General features: G+C 43.8%; 1 protein-coding gene across 1 annotated transcript in view; it reads right to left on the reverse strand.

Moving 5' to 3' along the window:
• Nucleotides 1-9,138, reverse strand: part of MYO18B (myosin XVIIIB) — a 270,882-nt gene that overhangs the window by 159,967 nt on the left and 101,777 nt on the right. The gene's annotated exons all lie outside the window — the stretch shown is intronic.

Below are 9,138 nucleotides of genomic sequence, written 5' to 3' on the forward strand. Positions count from 1 at the left end.
TTCAAACCTCTGTAAAAGGTACTATCTTGTGCCCATTTTACAGAGAAAGAAAATGAGGTCCCGGGCAATAAAATTATTTGTCAAAGGTCATATGCTAAGAAGTGAGGGATGAGGTACAACCCCAGGGAATCAGGTTCTCAAAGTTCTTCTCTGCCCTCTAACTCTGGGATCCAGTACAGCCCTACCATTCACTAGGCTGTGTGACCCTGAGCAAGCAGGTTAGTCCTCCTGTCTGATCTTCATATTCTAGAATATGTTGAAATCATGCCTATCCTACAAGGATGTAGCAGGGACTTAATGAGGTCACAAAAGCAGCATGTAGGAGTGAGACTTCCAGAATGATAAAGCAAGGAAATTGATGAATTCTTTCACCCCAAAAAACAATGATAAAAATGGATATGGTTTTCAAAAACAAGTTTAATACTCTGGAAACTGGGCCAGGGAATACAATAAATTGAGAAGCATTTATTCAAGAAAAACCAATTTAACCTCAGGAAAGAACAGTGGGGGTTTGTGCCAACCTTGACTAGAGCTCTTCCATTCCCCCACCAAGCTCTGTCACTGCAGTAAACCCACCAGAGGGAGACAAACTGTGAAATTCACTTCTATAGAGTGAGGCACAGGAAAACGCCACACCCAGGATCATTATCAGAAACAGTATTGATCTTGGCAGCAAACAAATGAAGAAGGTCAATGGCACTGCTAGCCTAAGGTTGTTATCCTGAGTGGGGCAGGCAATAGACATTAACTAGCCAAAAACTTAACAAGGAGATGTAGGGAATGGAACAGCCGTAGTGCACCATTATAAGCGCCTACATATTCCTGGCAATTGGAAGGCTGTATCATGCTCAAGGCCACATGTATGCACAGGAGAGATGGAGATGGCCCTAGCTACCTACATATCCCTATTTAAACACAGGCAGAAAACATGTGAAATAGCCAAACAAAACGTGAAAACTAGGACACACTGTAAATGCCTGGACATTGAATTCATTTCTCAATGCACACACAGCTCCATAAGAATTAGGTGAATGCTTCACAAATTTAAGGTATTTGATCACAACCTCTGCTGACTACCAAACTGACCCTGAAAACCCACAATTTATTAAAAAAAAAAAAAAAGAATAAAAAACTGAGCAGAGGTATCAGAAATCTCATACCATGGGGGAGACAGACTCCATAAATCTAGTCCAGATAAGTTAGTTACTAAATAGTTGGGAAAAGATTGGAACCTAGAGATCTTATCCCATATTATGTAAAATGTCCAGTTTTCAACAGAAAATTACAAGACATTCAAAGAAACTGGAAAGTGCAACCTATACTCAAGGAAACAAACAAACAAAAAAGCAGTCAATAGAAACCCTCTGTGGGCTTGGAAGCTGAACTTGACAAAGACTTCCAGGCAGCTATTATAATGCACACAGAGTGCTTACTATCATGCCTGGCACATGCTAAGTTTCAGTAAATACTAGTAACTGGTGGAGGTTCTGAGGTTTAAGCTCTTCTTTAGCACTGTGGAGTGATAACACACCCTTCACCTTCACCAATCTAGGCATTATGAGTCCTTGAATATACCTGGGAGAAACCCAAGTGATACCTCCACTTACAGAGCCCCTTTGTCTCGTAGAATTTTACGTAGAGCTTTCTCTCCAATGTTTAACAGGGATGTACCCCAAAAGCATATGGCTGACATCATATAAGAAGCTTTACATGCTAGACAGGCAATGAGAGACTCCAGGAATAATAAAGAGCCATGACTGAGAATTCCTTCCTCAACTCACTCCTCAATGAGTGGTGTGAAATGGAGAATCCGTGTCTGTGGAATTGGAAGTTCATCCAGTGAACTATCTGGCTTCCATGAGCATAGCACCTTCTCCATAAACACCATGGCCCAATGACCACCATGGCCAACAGCTGCCCTCTGTTGGGTGCCTACTATGTGCCAGGAGCTTCATTATGCCATCTTGAAACAAAAAGTCCATTTTCATATGACCTCATTTCATTCAACACCCCCAACACACACACACACACACACACACACACACACACACACAATTGGTTGGTTAACACCGAATGGAAAATGCACATAATTATTAAAACAGTAGACTCAAACTGGAGGACAGTAAGGTGAGCAGGAAAAGTATGATGGATAAATTCCAGAGGACTAAGGCTATAGGAACACATCATTCAGCACCCTGAGAACAGACAGGTCCCCTTTCCAGCCATGGGCTCGTAGGGACCTCTTCCCACCCAAAAGGGACTCTGAGACAAATTCAGGAGAGGTTGGGAATGTCCAACCAGGGTCTGAGATGGAATAAGAGTGCTTGCCTTTGAGAAGATAAATCGACATCCCTTAATCGTGTTCTTCAGATCAAGTCCCCAGGGATAGATTTTGTTGGCTAAAATCAATCAGCACTTTCGGGAGGAGGAAGACTCAAGGGTTTCTTCACATTGATCAGAGAGAACTGACAACTCCTGCCTCAGCAGCAGAAAGATTGAAGGGACCAGAATCTGGGGAATAGCCAAGGTCGGCTGAAAGAAGTCCTCCACTGACCTGCCTGAGAGTCCACCATTATGATAACTCTGTATAATCTCAACCAGATGAGATAATCTGGGAGAGAGGATCGGGCCCCAAGATGATTACGGAAAAATATAAAGTCATGATGGAGACCTGAGCATATGTATATGTATCTAGAAGAGACAGGGGCATCCTGAACAGCTGGAGGTCAGCATGAGGATACTGTTCTCTAAAGAAGACCATGGAATGGGCAGAATGGACTTCACTTCCTTCATAATTTTGTTTAAGCCAGTTCGAGTAATAAAGATCAGGTGTTCTATGTCACTATCTATTTGAAACCTTTCAGTGGACCATAACTAACCACCTGATAAAGCCCAGAGTCTCTAGCCCTGCTAACAATGACCCATGGTCCTGCCAACATCTTCAGCCCCTTTCCTTGACACTTGGCATCCTTTATGCTTCAGCTACACAAAACTAGCCATGCAACCCCACGGCTCCAGGTCTTTGCACGAACTGTACCCAATGTGTGCACTTCTTACCTGATTCTTCCAAATTATCCCACCAGCCTCAACTCAATTATCACCCTCTCTGAGGTGTCTTCCCTGAGTAGCCAACCCTCACCCCTACTTCAAACATCAAAAGATTTAGGGGTTTTCCCTGGGGAATCCAAAAGCCACCCTTCTGTATGGAAATTGCTTGTTTTAGTCTTTCTCCCCACCTGTAAGACTATGTTCTGTTCATCCCTGTATCTCTGGCCCAGTAAAAGATAGGCACTTGGTTAAAGTTGGATGAAATTAATAATTTTTATCTTAAATTAACATCGTGGATGGCACATTCTGTAAGTAACTTCACTGAACACTGCCTGTCCTCAGAGACCTTCCATTCAAAAGTCCTGTGTGATCATGACAAGGTGCTCAATATCACTGATCGTCAGGGAAATGCAAACTGCAACTACAATGAGATACCACTTCACATCCATTAGGATGGCTACTATAAAAAAGAAAAAAATAGCAGGAAATAGCAAGTGTCACTGAGCTGTGGAGAAACTGGAATCCTTATGCACTGTTGGTAGGAATGTAAAATGGTGTAGCTACTATGGAAAACAGTTTGGCGGCTCCTCAAAAAATTAAATATAGAATTACCATATGATCCAGCAATTGCACTTCTGAGCATCTACCCAAGAGAATTAAAGCAGGGATTCCAGCAGATATATTTACACCCATGTTCATAGCAGCATTATTCACATTCGTCAAAAGGTGGAAGCAACCCAAGTATCCACTAGCAGATAGATGGGTAAACAAAATGCTGTAAATATACACAATGGAATGTTATTCAGTCTTAAAAAGGAAAAAAAATTCTGGCTCATGCTACAACATGGATGAACGCTGAGGACGTTATGCTAGGCGACATTAGCCAGTCACAAAAGGATAAATACTGTATGGTTCCTTCTGTGAAGTACCTAGAGTAGCCAAATTCATAGCCGCAGAAAGTAGAATGGTGGTTGCCAGGGGCTGGGGGAAGCAGGTTGGGGAGTTAGTGTTTCATGGGTACAGAGTTTCAGTTGGAGAAGATGAAAACAACTCTGGAGATGGATGGTGGTGATAGCTGTACAACAATATGAATGCACTAAATGACACTGATCTATAGGCTTAAAGATGCTTTAGGTGGTCGATTTTATGTTCTGTTTTTTACCACAATAAAAAGTAAATAGCCCTGTGTTCATGGCCTATTATGTTGCCTGGCAAAGGAATCTGAGAGCCTGAGTTCACATCCCGGGGCTACCACTACCTGGCTGGTGGCTTCAGTTGCCTCTGCTTTAAAGTGGGGTTAATTTCCAGAGTAGGAAGCCTTTATCTTTTGAGGGCTGGTTCAGGTCAAGGATCTGTAACCTTTTCACATCGTGCCTAATATATTGTGATGGGAGTTTGTGCGCATGTGATAAAAGGCAGATGCTATTTTTGTTTCAGGAACACAAAATATCCAGCAGGCACCCACCGAATGAGAGCACTTCACTGGCAGGAAAAAAAAAAAAAAAAAAAACAACAGTGTTTGAGCACCACATGTTAGGCACACAGGGGACCTCTCCAAGGCTCATTTTACACCCTGACAATGAAGTCTCTCTGCTGCCGTCTAGTGTCTAATGACAATATTGACCTTTCCTAGCTGTCAAACTTGTCTTCTTAAATCCTGGGGTCTTAACTGCTTTACACACACAGGCTGACAGTTTGCCCACCGGAGCACATGTTCATGTATAATTCATAGCTTATCGCATTGCTTGGCAAATGAATATTTATCAGCTTTTTCATAAGAGGCAGGATGGTGTTTGCTACCAAAATTCTATGCTGCAGCAAATGAAATTTGTGAGCAAATAAAAAAAGAATAAGAAGTGAAAACTCCCCCACTAAGTCTATCCCACTTGTAATTTTCCATTTTCTGAGGCTTCCAGCATGTACATGGAGGTGGTTTTGGTTTGGCTACAACAAAGAACTGCTGAGTCGTCCAGAATAGAAACGTTTCCATATGCTACACCCACTGCCACCACAGAAAACTCCCCCATGCCTCATTTCTGTGCTGTTATCAACTGCAGAGGAGGCCAAGACCCTTTCAATGGCTTCATTCCAGATGCTCTGAACAGAAATCGAGTTGGGAGGAACCAACCCCAAATGAAGATTGGTACTCAGCGGTTGGTGGCATCAAGCCAGGTAGGGTTTTGTGGCTTTCAAGATGGGCTGACACTCAGAGAAGGGATGGCCCTGAACCACACAAGCTCAGTCTGATGTCCCTTCCCCATGGTGAGTTAGGAGGGCCACATAGAAGATGCTGCCTTGTCTTCAGGAGGTGGCCTGTGCCCTGGTCCCTATTGCAGAAGAGCCAAGAAAAGATCTAATAATTGTGACTCTGTTTACTCTTCCATCCTCGTGACTCGTTGATAGAGGATTCCAGGGCTGACGGTCTCAAGCACACACGGGCACACTCACCTGGAGATAAAGTCAACATGGTTGTGAGGGTAGGTTGTGTGGCTTGGTTGCCATCTCTCTGGCCTTGAAAGACAATGATGATGCTGGTGTCGACGTGGATGCTGGTGATGCTGACAATAGTAGTTCATATGTACTAAGCCCTTATTGTGTGCCAGTACCTGTGTCAAGCACATCAACTATACTATTACATGCAGTCCTCAAAACACCCCATTGAGGTAGGCATTGTTGTTTCCACTTTACAGATGAGAAAACTAAGGCAGAAAAACGAAGAAACTTGCTTATGTTCATATAGCCCCAGCTGGGAGTCAGTTGCAGGTCTGTCTGACTCTGGAGCCCAAGTTGTCTCAACTACCCTCCCTGGAATCAAGAAACTTGGTTTCAGGGACAAAACACATGAACGCCTGGCTGTGTAGCCTCAGGGGAGTCAATTCATCCCTATATGACTCTGTTTTCTCATTTGTGTAAGGGCCATAATAGCTCTTGTTTTGCAGGACTGCTGTGAGGATGCAATAGGATTTTGCAAATTCTAAAGAGCTCTGTAATCATTGATCAGCTAGTGGCTATTCTCAATAGAAACATTTATCGAGGGTTTACAGTAGAGTTGGAGAAAGGAGACACACACAGGGGCAGAAATACGAAGTTAGGTATGTGTATTCATTCATTCATTCATTCATTCATTCATTCAACAGAAAATTGATTGAGCACTTGCTATGAGCCAGAAAACACACAGGGGATCTACATAATTTCCCATAAGGCTAAGTGCTACACAAACATTTAAACAAGATGATGTGATGGGAAGTAACATTTGAGGCAGGATCTGAATAACAAGAGACACTGACCATGCAAAGATTAGGGAGAAGAGTGCTCCAGGCAGAGGGAACAGCTAACCCTGAGGGGGATGGTTCATTGTAACTCTGTAAGATTGGGGCTCTAGCTTGAAATGCTTCCCAAACATTTTGGACTGTGAAGCCCTCTTTTCATGGAATATCTCAGGGTGCTATAACGTCAACATGGTTGTGAGGGTAGGTTGTGTGGCTTGGTTGCCATCTCTCTGGCCTTGAAAGACAATGATGATGCTGGTGTCGACGTGGATGCTGGTGATGCTTACAATAGTAGTTCATATGTACTAAGCCCTTAGTGTGTGCCAGTACCTGTGTCAAGCACATCAACTATACTATTACATGCAGTCCTCAAAACACTCCATTGAGGTAGGCATTGTTGTTTCCACTTTACAGATGAGAAAACTAAGGCAGAAAAATGAAGAAACTTGCTTATGTTCATATAGCCCCAGCTGGGAGTCAGTTGCAGGTCTGTCTGACTCTGGAGCCCAAGTTGTCTCAACTACCCTCCCTGGAATCAAGAAACTTGGTTTCAGGGACAAAACACATGAACGCCTGGCTGTGTAGCCTCAAGGGAGTCAATTCATCCCTATATGACTCTGTTTTCTCATTTGTGTAAGGGCCATAATAGCTCTTGTTTTGCAGGACTGCTGTGAGGATGCAATAGGATTTTGCAAATTCTAAAGAGCTCTGTAATCATTGATCAGCTAGTGGCTATTCTCAATAGAAACATTTATCGAGGGTTTACAGTAGAGTTGGAGAAAGGAGACACACACAGGGGCAGAAATACGAAGTTAGGTATGTGTATTCATTCATTCATTCATTCATTCATTCATTCAACAGAAAATTGATTGAGCACTTGCTATGAGCCAGAAAACACACAGGGGATCTACATAATTTCCCATAAGGCTAAGTGCTACACAAACATTTAAACAAGATGATGTGATGGGGAGTAACATTTGAGGCAGGATCTGAATAACAAGAGACACTGACCATGCAAAGATTAGGGAGAAGAGTGCTCCAGGCAGAGGGAACAGCTAACCCTGAGGGGGATGGTTCATTGTAACTCTGTAAGATTGGGGCTCTAGCTTGAAATGCTTCCCAAACATTTTGGACTGTGAAGCCCTCTTTTCATGGAATATCTCAGGGTGCTGGTGCTGAGTGGAACACCCTCTGGAAATGATGGCTTTTCATTTTGCTAGGGGCCCTCCAAGCCGGTTCATGTTCTTCTCATCACTCTAATTCTTTTCCTATACTTCGTCATGCAGGGTTTTAGAGGGCCATTCTGGTGTGGGTAGTGTCTAAGTGACATGGCACAGAGTGCGGTCTAGAGCAGGGGACTGGGCCAAACCTCACAGCACCCTCGTCTTTGCCCCCAAGGCCTGCCACCCAGTCCTACATACCTTCCTCTCGTCTACTCCCTCGGTGACCAACATGAACTTCTTCATGAGCAGAGGGTCCAGTACCTGGAATCGTCGGCGGAACTGAGTGAACCCCATGTGGTCAGCATAGCCTGGCGGGGGAGTGGGCAGGAGAAGAACAGGAATCCAGGTCAGAAGACCATTCCTGGGCCCGACTCCCAGCCCTGCTACTAAATTGCTGTGTGGACTCACTTCTCAGGGCCTCGGCTTCTCCATTTGCTAACTTAAGAGACTGGATTCAATCAGCGTTTTGCAAATGTGTTCCACCAAAACCCAAACCCTATACATGGCTCCATTGCAAGTTTGAAAACCCTATAAAATGTTCTCGCCTGCCTCTTTGAAGGTCACAATGTGTGTCAGCATTGATGTCAAAGTCTCTGAGAACCTCTGCAGGGAAGATGTCTGGTTAACTTTGTTTAACCCAGAGTTTTTTTCCCAAACCTGTTTGACCATAAGAAAGAGCTTGTTTTGTTCTAATACCTATTACCATCCACAGACTGCAAATGGAAATACTGCGTTGGATAGTATCTATGGGTTCTTTTAAATCTAATATGTAGGATGGACACGGCTATACCCTTTTGTGTGGAAACTGAGAAGAGGCATCTGGAAAACTACTGAGAGAAGGTGACATTACAACCAGCCTTTGAAGGAGCCGTGAGAGTTTGCCAGAGGATTTGATGTGGAAGGGACATCTAGGCAGAGGGAGCTAGAGAGGGGAAATCTAAGGTTTGTTGCGCAGACATAGCGACAGCTAGCATTTACCAGGCACTTACGTGTGCAAGACACTAAGATAACAACTTCCTGGTGTTATAGACTCTCTGGGGGCCTAGATTATTATACTCATTTTATAGATGTGGAAAATAAGGCCTAGGGAGTTCAAGTTACCTAGACCAAAGTCCCACCAATGGAAACTCTCCCAGCTGGGATTCAAACCCAATAACAACAACTAATCAAGTGGAGAGTAGATGACAATGTGTCAAAAATGAACAGGACTGAGTCCCAAAAGAACTTGAACTCAAATTCCAGGCCTTGAGGTTTGGACTTCGTCCCGATACAAGGGGCATGAAGAGCCTTAGTTGCCTCAAAACAACAAAACAAAACAAAACAAAACAAAACCCTCAAGTGGCTGGATAGGAGAAGGACTGATGGAATCTCACTCCACTTTTGAGACTGTGCTTCACAGTAAGCCAAACGCATAAACCATGAGGAAGAGTGACAGTGTATGGAGGTGGCGAATCCAGGGAGGCTTCCTGGAGGAAGAAGAGGGTCTCTGGTCAGGTTCAAAGCATGATGGCCGCACAGAGACAAAAGGCTGGGAGGTTACAAGCCTGCCCTTTTGGGTCAGACTTGGCTGGGTTCACATTCCATTTCTGCCCTTATAG

The sequence above is a fragment of the Pteropus vampyrus genome, unplaced genomic scaffold, assembly GCF_000151845.1.
Source record: "Pteropus vampyrus isolate Shadow unplaced genomic scaffold, Pvam_2.0 Scaffold251, whole genome shotgun sequence".
Classification (NCBI taxonomy): Eukaryota; Metazoa; Chordata; class Mammalia; order Chiroptera; family Pteropodidae; genus Pteropus; species Pteropus vampyrus.